At 43.1% G+C, this 13,752-nt stretch overlaps 1 non-coding gene across 1 annotated transcript; it reads left to right on the top strand.

The window, feature by feature from the left end:
• The first annotated feature begins 960 nt into the window (after positions 1-960).
• TRNAK-CUU (transfer RNA lysine (anticodon CUU)) lies at positions 961-1,033 on the top strand. The gene has a single exon. It is a non-coding gene; the product is annotated as a tRNA-Lys (tRNA).
• Positions 1,034-13,752: the final 12,719 nt, after the last annotated feature.

Consider the following 13,752-nt stretch of genomic DNA (forward strand, 5'->3'; position numbering starts at 1 on the left):
CTCGGACAGGTTTGGCCTCTCCTGAAGGAGAAAATACCCAAACAGTTTTGCCTAACAGATTCTTTTCTCTGATAACAGGAACTCTATCACCTTCTTCTTTTCGCAACAAATCTGATTGGGCAGGTCCAGCTCGATTCACTGAACCTCTACTATTCACCAACCAGGTTGCTTGTGCTAAATGTTTCTCCCAGTTTTTCAAAGATCCACCCCCCATGGCTTTGAGAGTGGTTTTCAGCAAACCGTTGTAGCGTTCGATCTTCCCTGCAGCTGGTGCATAGTAGGGAATGTGGAATATCCACTCGATGCCGTGCTCTTTGGCCCAGTTTTTCACAAGATTGTTCTTGAAATGAGTTCCATTGTCCGACTCAATCCTCTCTGGAGTTCCGTGTCTCCACAGGATTTGTCTCTCCAGACCAAGAATGGTGTTACGTGCAGTTGCATGAGGAACTGGATAAGTTTCCAGCCATCCAGTGCTTGCCTCTACCATAGTCAGCACATACTGCTTACCAGATCGAGAACGAGGTAGAGTGATGTAGTCAATCTGCCAGGCTTCACCATACTTGTACTTGGACCATCGGTCACCGTACCACAAGGGCTTGATCCGCTTTGCCTGCTTAATAGCAGCACAAATGTCACAGTCATGGATGACTTGTGTGATAGCATCCATGGAAATGTCAATGGATCTGTCACGAGCCCATCGGTAGGTTGCATCTCTGCCTTGATGTCCTGACGAGTCATGGGCCCACCGGGCTAAGAACAGCTCACCTCGGTGTTTCCAGTCAAGATCAGGATCAGAGTTTGTGTCCACCTGGGAAACTCTTGCAGCTAGATCTGCCTGATGGTTGTGTTGTTGTTCCTCTGTAGCTTTGCTCTTAGGAATGTGAGCATCGATGTGTCTCACTTTCACCAAAAATAAAAAGTGTGTCGGTGTGAGCTGAAATTCCCCCCCCACCGACAATAGCCCGGCTAGCTCAGTCGGTAGAGCATGAGACTCTTAATCTCAGGGTCGTGGGTTCGAGCCCCACGTTGGGCGCCAAAAATAAAAAGTGTGTCGGTGTGAGCTGAAATTCCCCCCACCACCAACAATAACCAGGCTAGCCCAGTCTGGAAGCAAATGAAAAGCTGTATTTACAAGCAGAGTCTAAAATCTACAATGAAATGCAATGAATATGTACAAATATACAAAATTCACAACATTCACAAATATATACAATCAACAGAAAAGCACAATCGATCTCCCTTTGCTTCCCCCCAAGGGGACCCTCCCAAAGGGGCCTCCCTCTCCCAGGAGCTTCCCCCCCAGACCCCCCTGGACAGAGAAGCAGAGTTAGTTAAGCAGAAACTTAGCTGCCAAGGTCAGTGTGTTATCTTCAGCCAGAAGAGAAGAAGAAACAGCAGCCAGACAGCTCAGCAACTGCCCCCACTGCCGAACGCAGAATGTGCAGAATGCCTACTTTGTTTTGGGTAATAGTTCTTAAACATTTCTATCTATCCAATGGAAGTGTTTAGAACAATCGTTATTTTGCTTTCTTACACCCAATAGTGACTTATTTACATTCTTTCACTTTCTCTGTTTTGAACTTTGCAAGGAAAAAATAAAAAGACAGTTTCAAACCACCACAACGGCACAGGGCTGCAGAGCAGCGACAGTGGCTCCGTTTATCTCCCGCGAACAGCGGGGGTCACGCAAGATACATTGCTCCTTGTTAGCAGCTTATGGCTGGACTGCCAGGCTGGGACTAGTCCCTCCCCTTCTGGGCTAAAGCTTACCCTCGGGGCCTCCATTCCTCTTGAAGATGCGAGTGGGCTTACGACGTTGGTTTTCAACGACGGGATCTCCTATGCAGGTTCCTCGAGCAGCTGGCTTCTTTCTGTATTGCGGAGGCCTCTGGTATGCTTGCATGTGGGAATGATAAGACTTAGGGGTTACAAGCTTACATGGCTCGAGCAAAGTGAGAGAAAGCAAAAGGAGAGAGCAAAGTTGGTAAACAAGTGAAGTAGTACTTGTAGATTTCTTGAGGCTGGATCTTGCCAATGAGCACACTTGTCAACAATCTGCTTTGACCTATAGAAAGCGTGAAGCTAGAATTATGCCCTTAGATGGAAAGAGCATGAACATGCCATGCGATGGGTGCATGTAGTTGTTTACCCCTTAAGGAAACAAGTTTGCTCCTGGGCCTTTGTCCTCCTCTCCTGAAAGGAGGGTGGAAAGGGGGCACATGCCAAAATATGTTGGGACAAGTTTGCTGGTGTTTGGGGACATAATTCTGGGCACAGGGTGCCTTCACCACACACAGACATGTTTTGATCTCTCTTATTTGTAAAAAGAATGATTTCAAGTCTAGTAAATTAAATGTGTCATGCGAATGAACAGTGAGAGACAGTTTAACTGTCTCTCTGGGTATGTAGAAACAGAGAAGTGTTTATCATCTCTGCTTGTGGCCTGATAAACAAATTAAACTTCACTATCCTTTGGGATATAGCTTTTGTTTAGAATAGTTATCACAAACAGCTTTCTAGTTGAAAAGAATTCTCCAAACAAATCAAATCTCAGCTCTGCCAGAACATAGCCTGAGGTGAGGCATTTATTTCTGTATTAAGAGCTTGCACTGTTTGAGAAGATATGGAAAGTCAAAACCAGCAAGCTGCAGAGACTGCTACAGTCTCAGAAATGGAACAGAAACCCAGCCGCTTCTTGTTACTGTAACTGCCAAAGTTGGGGATTTCTTTTTTTCATTGCACAAGAGAAAGACTGTAGATGATTGCACTGCACACAGATTCACTATTTAATTCTCACTTCTGCAGTCTCTCTTGCCACAAAATCATTCGAAGGCTCACAGACAGTCCGCTTCCTTCCTCTCTGTTGAAAATCACTCTTCTTTCTTAGGAAAATGCTACTGAATTATTGACACTCTCTGAATGGTAATATTTCTTCCAAAAAAGAGCATCAAAAGCCCGCTTACTTTCTCCATTATATTTGTGTTTCTTATGAGCAGTTTCAGAAGAGTTGCACTAGAGTAAATATGTGGTAATGGAGTAGAGAATCAGACCAGAAATTGTCATCAAAGTGCACAAATACACTGATACATCATCAGGAAAGTGAATCTCATAGCTTCTAAATTGAATGTCTAGAAATTATTATATATGCAGTGATGTGGTAAGAAAAAGTCATCTGAAACTTGCATACATTCTTTAACAACCTGGACTAGAACCCTAGTTTAGGTAAACCAGCAAGGAGTTTTGCAATAAGTGATGGTGGTCATCCTGCCTTAACCATAGACTCTTTTGTCTTGAGTCAAGTTAGAAAAGCCCTTGGAGTTTTTGCTCTCTTCCTCACATGGCTTCCATTTTGCATTCAGTAAGATAGTTGATAGTGAGATTCAAACTGAGACGTCATGAAACCAGCATAATGATAATTTTATACTTGGTGTGGTAGACCTGATCATTGTGTGAGGCAAGGTTATTGATTTTTTGGCTTGGAGGTCCAGCAAGCCTTGAGGGAAAATTGGATAAAAATTGTTTCATTAGATGTATCAACATTGCCAGCATCAGAGAGTAAGAAAAGTGAGAGTCTGTTGGTGGGCTAATTTTGAAACTGATAATGAAAACTAGTAAGTTTGAAAACAATCTGAAATTTTTAATTCATTAGTCAGCTATAATTTCACCGACTTGTTTCCTGTATGCAGCACAACAGAATGAAGTGTACAACTCAGTTCTTATCTTGACTTTCTAGGGTTGAATCTAAACACAGAGATCTTCTATGTCTCTTTTTATTTAGAAACTAAATATATCTAATATGGAGAACCCAGTTCTGGTAACTTGGTCAGCCAGGTCTCCACCTGAGTCTTCCCTTGATGTGGCAATTCTTTTTTCTCAGACTCTTTTACAAAGATAAATTTGATACATTTGAGGTAAATGTCTCAAACATGAGTTAAATTTTTCAGCAGTGCCTCTGGCTTTTGTACAGAAAACCTATTAAAATCAAGAAACACTATATCAAAATAAGATATCCCCCCAAAAAGCTGATCTCTGCTCCTGGTCCAGCTGCTGGTCTCCAGGAATCACAGGATCACAGCATGTTAGGGGTTGGAAGGAACCTCTGGAGGTCATTGAGTCCAACTCCCTTGCCAGAACAGGACATGTAATCTAGTGTAGGTTGCACAGGAACACATCCAGATGGGTCTTGAAAGTCTCCAGAGAAGGCGACTCCACAATCTCACTAGGCAGCCTGTTCTAGTGCTCTGTGACCCTTACAGTAAAGAAGTTCCGGCTCACACTGAGGTGGAACATCCTGTGCTGTAGTTTACATCCATTGCCCCCTGTCCTATCACAGGGTACAAGTGAGAAGAGCCTGTCCTTTCCTTCTTGACAGCCAGCTCTCAGATATTCATGAACATTTATTAAAACCTCTCTGTCTTCTCTCCAGGTCTCTCAGTCTTTCCTCATAAGGCAGTGCTCCAATCCCTTAATCATCCTTGTAGCCCTCTGTTGGACTCTCTCAACTAGACTCCTGTCCCTCCTGAACTGGGGAGCTCAGAACCAGACACAATATTCCAGGTGAGTTCTAACCAGGGCAGAGTAGAGGGGCAGCAGAACCTCCCTTGATCTGCTGGACACACTCCTCTTAATGCCCCACAGAATCCCCTTGACCTTCTTGGCCACAAGGGCACATTGCTGACCCAAGGATAACTTGTTGTCCACCAGGACTCCCAGGTTCTTCTCCACAGGGCTGCTCTCCAGCATATCACCTCCCAATCTATACTGAAGCAGTTTATTATTCCTTCCCAGACGCACGACTCTGCACTTATCCTTGTTAAACCTCATTAGGTTACTCTTTGTCCAGCTCTCCAGTCTGTCCAAGTCTCACTGAATGATTTGGAACAACTGTGTGAACAGATCATGTCCAAGCAACTGTATTTCAGACAGCCAAGACTGAAAGTTGTGTGCACATTATCTACTATTTTGAAAGACAGCAAGAGATTTACTATTCACGTAAATAAAACATGGACAACTATCAGAATGGCCTTTGTCAAGTCTGTGCCAGTCCCAAAAGTAGGCTGACTGGCCTTGATTGTTCCAAGAAGGACAGGACTTTTGTACATATCCACTGACCCCTATCCATCAGTGTGCTGGTTTGAGGCCAGCCAGAACATCTCTTGCCCTGAAAGGGACAAAAGAATGACACACACAAATGGATTGGAGAGTGATGGAAAGTTTAAATGGAAAAGCAATTGGTGAAACTACAGAAAACTACACAGCATAGTGGCAAAGAACATCCCAAAGCATACAGAGTCCCCCACACAGTACCCAGAGGTTTCCCAATCCTTCCCTCCTCCCACCTGAGGGTAAACCCAATCCCTCAGGGCTCTTTCTTCCCTCCTCCCGCTGCTAGGCAAGTCTCAGGCTGGCCAGGTCTGAGACTGCCCCCCCCTCCTCCATTCTCCTCCTGGCATTAGACCTAGACAGGCCTAAGAGGTCTGAGATACCCCCCCCAACATTACCCGATAAGAGAGGACATCTCCCATGGGAGCAGAGAGGGAAGAAAGAAGAAGAGGATGACTCTGCAGATGGCTTTATAGGGCGCAGGATTTATGGGTAGAAATACGCCGTTTCCTGTGTCCAGCCGTATTGGGCAGGCACCTGGGACACCAGAGGTGTATCTCATGCAGCAGTGGCAGGGGGCACCCAGCCCAAAGTGCCACAATCAGCACAAAGGCTGCATCTAAACCAGGTCCTTGGTTGATCTATGCTGTCATTGTGCTTGTTTTCGGCACGTTTCCTTTTTTTTTTTTTTTTTTTTTTATGTGGGCGCTTTAGATATATTGTTTAGCATTATTTCCAGTTCTGGCAAATTGTCACTCCTGGCAGGACCTGCTTCAGCCCCTTTCTTCCAAGCACAAATACAGAATTTGTCTTGGTAAGTTGTTTTGTTTGTTTGTTTCCAGGGCACAAGAATTCACAGTGAGGTGTTTAATCTTGGTCTTGGTACATTTGTTCATTTTTGCAAAAGTAAATTTTACTGGATTAAGGAAGGGAAGACTGAATGACCTAAATCATCACACAGCCTGATGAACTAGGAGTTAAGGAGGAGAATCAGAATGAGGTCATCACAATAAACAAGGAAGCGGTCAACGATCTGCTACACTGCTTAGACACACACAAGTCTATGAGGCTACATAGATGGGCTACAAACAAGAGTGCTGAGGGAGTTGGCAAATGTGCTCACCAAGCCACTTTCCATTATTCAGCTGAAGTCCTGGCTAACTGGGGAGATCCCAATGGACTGGAGAGTAGCAAATGTAATACCCATCTACAAGAAAGGAAGAAAGGAGGATCCAGGAAACTGTACACCTCTCAGTCTGACCTCAGTAACGGGGAAGGTCATGGAGCAAATAAACTCAAGAGCTGTTATATGCCATATGGAGAACAACCAGGGGATCAGGCCCAGTCAGCATGGGTTTACAAAGCACAGGTCCTGCCTGACCAACCTGATCTTCTCCTATCACAGGACGACCTGACTGTTGGATGAGGGAAAGGCTGTGGGTATTGTTTACCTAGACTTTCTTAAAGCCTTGTTCCCCACAGGATTCTCATGAACAAACTGGTTGCTTGTGGCTTGGATGAGCACACACTCTGCTGGATAAAGCACTGGCTGGGTGAACAGGCCCAAAGAGTGGTAGTCAATGGAGTTAAATCCAGCTGGCAGATGGTCACAAGTGGTGTTCCTCAGGGCTCAGTGTTGGGACCACTTCTGTTTAACTTCTTTATTAATGACCTTGAGGAAGACATAGAGTGTATCGTCAGCAAGTTTGCAGATGACACCAAGTTGGTGGGAGTGTTGATCTGCATGAGGGTAGGGAGCCTCTACAGAGGGACTTTGATAGGTTGGATCAATGGCCAACATTAATGGGATGAGCTTCAACAAGGCCAAATGCCAGGTCCTGCACTTGGGTCACAACAACCCCAAGTAACGCTACAGGCTTGAGGAAGTGTGGCTGGAAAGCTGTCTGGCAGAAAGGGACCTGGGGGTTCTGATTAACAAGCATATGAGCAAGCAGTGTGGCCAGGTGGCCAAGAAAGCCAATGGTATCCTGGCTTGTATCAGAAATGTTATGTCCAGTAGGAGTAGGGAGGTGATTGTCCCCTTGTACTCAGCTCTGGTGAGGTCACAGCTTGAGCATTGTGTCCAGATTTGGACACCCCAGTACAGGAGAGATCTGGAGGTGCTGGAGCAAGTGCTGAAGAGGGCAACGAACTTGGTGAAGGGCCTGGAGAATAAATCTTATGAGGAATGACTGAAGGAGCTGGGACTGTTTAGTTTGAAAAAGAGGAGGCTGAGGGGAGACCTCATTGCTCTCTACAGCTACCTGAGAGGATGTTGTAGAGAGGCTGGTGCTGGTCTCTTCTCCCAGGTAATTAGCAATAGAACAAAAGGGAATGGCCTCAAGCTGTGACTAGGTAGGTTTAGACTGGACATTAGGTAAAAAAAATTTGTAGAAGGAGTGGTCAGGCATTGGAAGGTGCTGCCCAGGGAAGTGGACCATCCCTGGATGTGTTTAAAGGTTGTTTAGACATGGTGCTTGGGAATATGGTTCAGGAGTGAACATTGCAGAGTAGGGTTATTGGTTGGACTTGGTGATTCTGAGGGTCTTTTCCAACCTGAATGTTTCCATAGTTCTATGATTCTATGAAATATTTGGATGGTGAGTGTAATCATGGTAGTTGTGAGAGATCATGGTTCTTTAAAAACACAAAAAGTATGATCCAAAATTTGTTTAGAATCTGAAAACAGAATCAAAGAATCATAGAATCAGTCAGGGTTGGAAGGGACTACAAGGATCATCTAGTTCCAACCCCCCTGCCATGGGCAGGGACACCTCACACTAGATCAGGCTGGCCAGAGCCTGATCTGTATAAATAGTTCAAATTCTGTTGGAAACCTACAGTGTGAATGGTCATGGGTTGAGTTAAATCTGCTGCTGTTATTCAAAACCATGCTGTGTCATGCCAGCTTCAAAATGAAAGTGCTGGCTGGAGCAAAGTGTTTGAAGGCTTGAAGTTCAGATTGTAACATGAAGACTTCCTGTTTTGGTTTCTGCTTTCATTTTCCGATCTTTGACTGCCTGTCTTTTCCATCTCAACCCAGAGGTTTTCTTTTATGTTACTTTTCCTCAATTCTGCGTTGTAGTGAAACAGGTTACTTTCATTACGTTCTTGGCTCCTATCACAAGGCTTCAAAGCAGCTGTCTTAACTAACACAGACAATTTTGGCAGGAGATGAAAAGGCTGAGATAACAAAAATGAGAGGGTCAATTAAGGCTTGAGGCTTGTTAAGAAATTTTATATAAGGTTTTGTGGTGGATTGAAATTACCCCTCAAGTAATTTGGAGAAAATGCCCCCAAAATAAATAGCCAGACCAGGTCAGTGTGGGATGGAACCAAATGAAGCTATATTTACAAACAAACTACAATCTATAAATATGAAGTGCAATGAATATGTATGAAATATATAATATATGTACAATACATATACATTAAAAAACATAGAAACTCTTCAGACACCCCTGGACAGCTCCAGGGGACCCATTCACCTCTTCCCCCACTCCCTGCCTCTTTCCCATTACCTCACACAGCAGTCAAAACAGAGATACCCAACAAGGCCACAGAAGAGAGAGAGGAAAGTTGCAAGCAGAAGTGACAGGAGGAGAAAAGAGAGCAAGAACTGTTTATATCCCTGCTCTATATTCCCATTAGCAATCCAATGGTAATTTATTTTCAGTCTTTGCAGTCAGGGACTAGGCTAAAGTTCCCCCTTCATACTGTAACAGTTTTTTTATTCTGTGGTGTGCTCACTATTTCCATGTATTTGCTTTCTAGGAGTGGCCCTAGGAGGGACTGATGTGCTGGCATTCTGTACATATTGCTTCTGGTGATGAACATTGTCTCAGGGGAATGGCTTAGAGCTATGCTGTTGCTGTGCTGGTTATTCATATGTCAAGTTTTCTTCAGAACGATACAGGACTCTCTCTCAAGAGTATCACTGATAGGTCTGCCCCAATGCTGGATAATCATGAGTGGCAAAGTGTGTGGGAAAGTATGAGTAATTTCCTTGGGCATTGGTCCCCTCTGTTTTTTTGGAATTTACCCCTGAGCAAGTGCAAAATACTGACAAGATATTGAAATGTTTGGGAAAAGCCTGTTGTCAGCCTGGAAGTTCCCAAGACACAGAAGACATTGCTGTATGTTGGGGCCTGGCCTATACCTATTGAGCCCTTCTCATTGCTGTTCAGATTGCTCAGGATCAAGAGAAGGTCTCTGAGCCTACAGACAGAGCAAAAGGCACGGCAGCTGCACCCAAGAACCAGCCTGGACAAGGATCAGCTGCCCCTGTATGGAAAAAGAAGCAGATAAGGAAAGTAGTTCCTTCTGCAAAAGATAAGGATGAACATGGGCCATCATGGGAACAAGAGAAAGAGCCAGAGCTCCTCACTTCGTTTTTGTCTCTTGTTTTGTAAGATAGCCAAGGACAAACAGTGGGTGAAATGAGAAGCAGGCCTCAGCAAAACTCTCTTCCTATGTCCAGGCCTGTGTTTTAGCTGGGAGGTCTATCAACTCAAGAAGAGCATATTCTATTCTCCACTTGTACAGTTCCATGTTTCAGCCATGAGGAGTGGGTGCTGCCCTGTCTGAGGGAGAGAATATGGGAGGTACACACCATGGTGTACCCTGTGGTTTTCCTTGTGTGACTATAGAGATGATATGAGGAAGTGGAGAAGAAAACCCACTGCAGTCTTGGCTGCACGAGTACGTGATTACAGGCAATTCTCCTCCGAAGAACACTGCCTCAGTTTCCTGTGGAAAGTCACCCAAAAAGAGTAGAGAAGTTGATACTGCTTCTGATTCTCCTGTAGCGGCTTACAAAGCACCCTTACAAGGTGCAAGTGATTCCAGTCAGAATTAGAGGGAGCCTGCCTTCAACCAGATGGAGGAGAGGGGCACCTGGGTTTATTGGACTGTATGGAACTGATGGCTTGACAAACAGAACCCACTAAAGTATGAAGCTTTAGTAGGTACTGGCACACAATGTAATTTGCTGCCATCAAACCATGAGAGGTGAATCCCATCTGTGTTTCTGGTGTGACAGGGGTATCTGCACATCTGGGTGTGCTGTAAACTGAGGAATGAAAGCCAAGTTTTCATTTGGAAGGGTGAAAGGACTCACTGGTATCAATTGCCCCAGGGGTTGAAACACAGCCCCACCAATCATGGGCTGATCCAGATTTGCTGCAACAGGGTGAATCTCCAGAGCATCTGCAGTGAGAAAGCTTTTGTGCACTGCAAAGCAATCTCATTTCAAGCAAGAATGGATAGTGGCTGATGTATGATGTGTGTTCTTTGATGCTAATTGCTGCTGGGCATGTGCAGATGGTATTGAATAAGATGTGGAGAATGACATGGGTTGAATTAAATCTGCTGCTGTTATTCAAAACCATGCTGTGACATGCCAGCTTCATAATGGAAGTGCTGGCTGGAGCAAAGTATTATGGGGTTTGAAGTTCAGATTGCAACATGGGAGGCTTCCTGTTCCAGGTGTACCTTTCAGTTTCTAGGGTTTGGGTCTCTCTTGGCAGGATGGGTGTGACTTGGTTAGCTCTCTGATTTGAGTTTAGCTCAGTGGCTTCTCCTTGCTGCTGTTTTCCACATTTTGCTGTTCTTTTTCTGCAAATAGGCTAAGATCATTATATTATCTCACTTATATTAAAACCTTTTTCTCTCAACTCTGTATTTCAACCTGGAAGGGTTTTTTTTTTGTGTTACTTTTCTTCAGTTCTGTGTTGTAGGGAAACAGGTGGTTTAACCCATTACAAAAAAAAAAAACAAAAAAAAAAAAAAAAAAAACAAAAAAAACAAGCAAACAAAAAAAAAACAACCTAGGAAAAATAGGATCCAAATTTTGTTTATAACGTGAGAGCATAAAGGTGAAATGTAGTAAATGTTGATTCAAAAAAGTAGTTCAAATGCTGTTGGAATCCTATGGTGTGATAGCTATCTCACAGCAGCTCTCTTTCATTACTACTGTCCATGACTGTAAGGTTGGCAAGTAGCTAATGTTCAGGAGGAAAAAATACCTGTACCTGTTGATCTAAAACTGCCCTAAAAACCTTAAGTTACATAGGTCTTAAGAACTCATCCTCAAAACTGTGATGTGCTGCATACAGGTGGTTTTATTTGTCCTTGATAACTGCTCAAACTTTGATCAAAGCAAATGTGTCTAACGCTGAGACCATAGATGTAGTTAGTTTTTGCACACGAGCTGTTTGAAGGCTTTTCTAGTGAAGGTGATAGCACTCATTGGTGTATTAATTGAATTTATTTCAGTGACATTATGATTTTTTTGAGTCTTGCTAAAGAAGCAAGTCTAGCAGTGTGAGAGATGAAATTCCCCCACATTGACAATAACCAGGCTATTTCAGTCTGGAAGCAAATGAAAGCTGTATTTACAAGCAAATCTACAATCTGTGATGAAATGCAATGGATATGTACAAATAGACACAATTCACAACATTTACAAATATATACAATCAACAGAAAAGCACAACCAAGCTCCCTTTGCTTCCCCCAAAGAGAGGACGTCCCAAGCGGCCTCTCCCGCCAGACCAGAAGGAATCCCCTGAACCCCCTGGCAGAAGGCAGAGAGTCAAGAAGCAGAGAGGCTGTTAGACTTAGCTTGTCAAGGTCAGTGTGTTATCTTCAGCCAGAAAAGAAGAAGAAGCCACCAGACAGAAGCTGAGCAAGCTGCGAACTGCCTAACTCCTCAACCTTGTTTTGAGTAGTGGTTCTTAAACATATCTACCTCTCCAGTGGAAGTGTTTAGAACAATCATTATTTTGCTTTCTTACACCCAATAATGACTTATTTACATTCTTTAGCTTTCTCTGCTTGAACTTTGCAAAGAAAAATTAAAAAGATAGTTTTAAACCATTACAAGCAAGCAAGTCAGATTACCACATTTTGTACTAATTTGACTTTCTGTTATCAAGTATCTGAAAAGCACAATCTTCACGACTGTTTCCGTGAGCATCTGCTCCTAAAATCTAGTGTGTCTCAAATACTGTAAATTGCTAAGCAAACATATTCTGTTACTTAGATTTGGGTTGAGTATTAGAAGATATTTCTTCACTGAAAGGTTTAACAAACACTGGAACAGCCTCCGCAGGGATCTGGTTGAATCCCCATCCCTGAAGGAGTTTAAAAGCCACAGAGATGTGGTGCTGAGGACCTTTGGAGGTCCATTCCAACCCATTCTATTCTATGATTCTATGATTCTGTGATTCTATGTTTTAGCACAAGACTTGCTGGAGTTAGATAATAGTTGGACTCTATGACCTTTTCGAACTGGAGTGATTCTATGATTCTGAGAAATATTCACAATAACTGTGATAATGTAATCATGTAACTGTACTATTTGTTATTTTTGTGGTTTCCAGCACTGAATAGCACAACACTCTTCAATAGTAAAACAGATGAATGAGGCATCTTAAAAATCATTCATAACTCATCTGTTGTGAATCATGGTGGCACAACAACACTTTGAGAGGAAAGACTCTAAAGGCAGAGAAGTTTTCTGAGCCTCCTGCATTTAATACCTGAGACACAGAAGGTTAAGATTAGGTGTTGGGGGTGAAAAAACTATGACTTACAGGGTAGAAATTCCACATAGTGAAAATAGCCAAATTCTGAATTTTAGTTGAGCTTTCAATTAAAGAGCCTTACCATCTCTTGTTTTGACTCACCAATAACGAGGAAAAAGTATAATGAGAGGACTCATTTATTTATGTATTTATTTTAATTGAAACCTAGCAGTTTAAAAAGTCAATGCTGAATCAAGGAAGGTATAACAGTATATTTTCTATAAAGTGTTTAGATGAAGCCTCTGAAAAGCTCCAAACCTACTCTTCTGGGCAAGGAACCCAATATGTGCTTTCTTTTGAGTAGACTGACTTTTTCCAGCAAATGGTCCGAATGATGTGGTGTGTGAGCAGTCATAGAATGAATGCCACTGGGGCTCCACCCTGGCCTCTAGCTGACAATTTAAAACTGGAACCTCTGGGAAACTCTATCTGTCATAATCATCTCTAATGTCCTGTACTGGAATATTCAAATGAGTTTAGATTAGTACAAAGCCTGACTTCTGCAAATGACCTTTTAAAAAAAAAAAACCTCTCTTTGATGCAAAGTTTTCAAAGGGTAATAGTCAGAAAACTGTAGAACACACAGAAACTTCCAAATTACAGACGCTCACCTTTATGTAAATATCTATGAAAAGCCATGTAGAACGGACCTTATATTGAAACCAACATTAAAGATTTTTGAAGACATTTCCATTGTTTCACTAGACTAAGAAACACTCCTCTTTTCTTTCCTATTTTTTCCCTGTGGTTCCAAGTGTATAATGAAGCACAGTGTTATGTGGGAAGTGGAATTAATGAAGCAATGTTTCTTATGCATCTATGTCCTGTTATTGAGGGAATTTGGCAAGAGATGAGTTGCAAGTTTTCCTGTGAGGGAACACTAATGAAGCTTTTCTCCTCTGCTTGACCTTGTGGTTTCACAGCATTTTAGGGCTGATCGTTGGGAGGAGCTGTTTTCTTTTAGGCTCTACTGGGGGTGTGTCATGGAGCAGTTAGAGGTGCTCCCCTTCGGGTGCACCTCCCTACTCTCGTCGCTATCCGGAGCCAATAAGATGGAAAA

Source organism: Indicator indicator, chromosome Z (assembly GCF_027791375.1).
Source record: "Indicator indicator isolate 239-I01 chromosome Z, UM_Iind_1.1, whole genome shotgun sequence".
NCBI classification, from domain to species: domain Eukaryota; kingdom Metazoa; phylum Chordata; class Aves; order Piciformes; family Indicatoridae; genus Indicator; species Indicator indicator.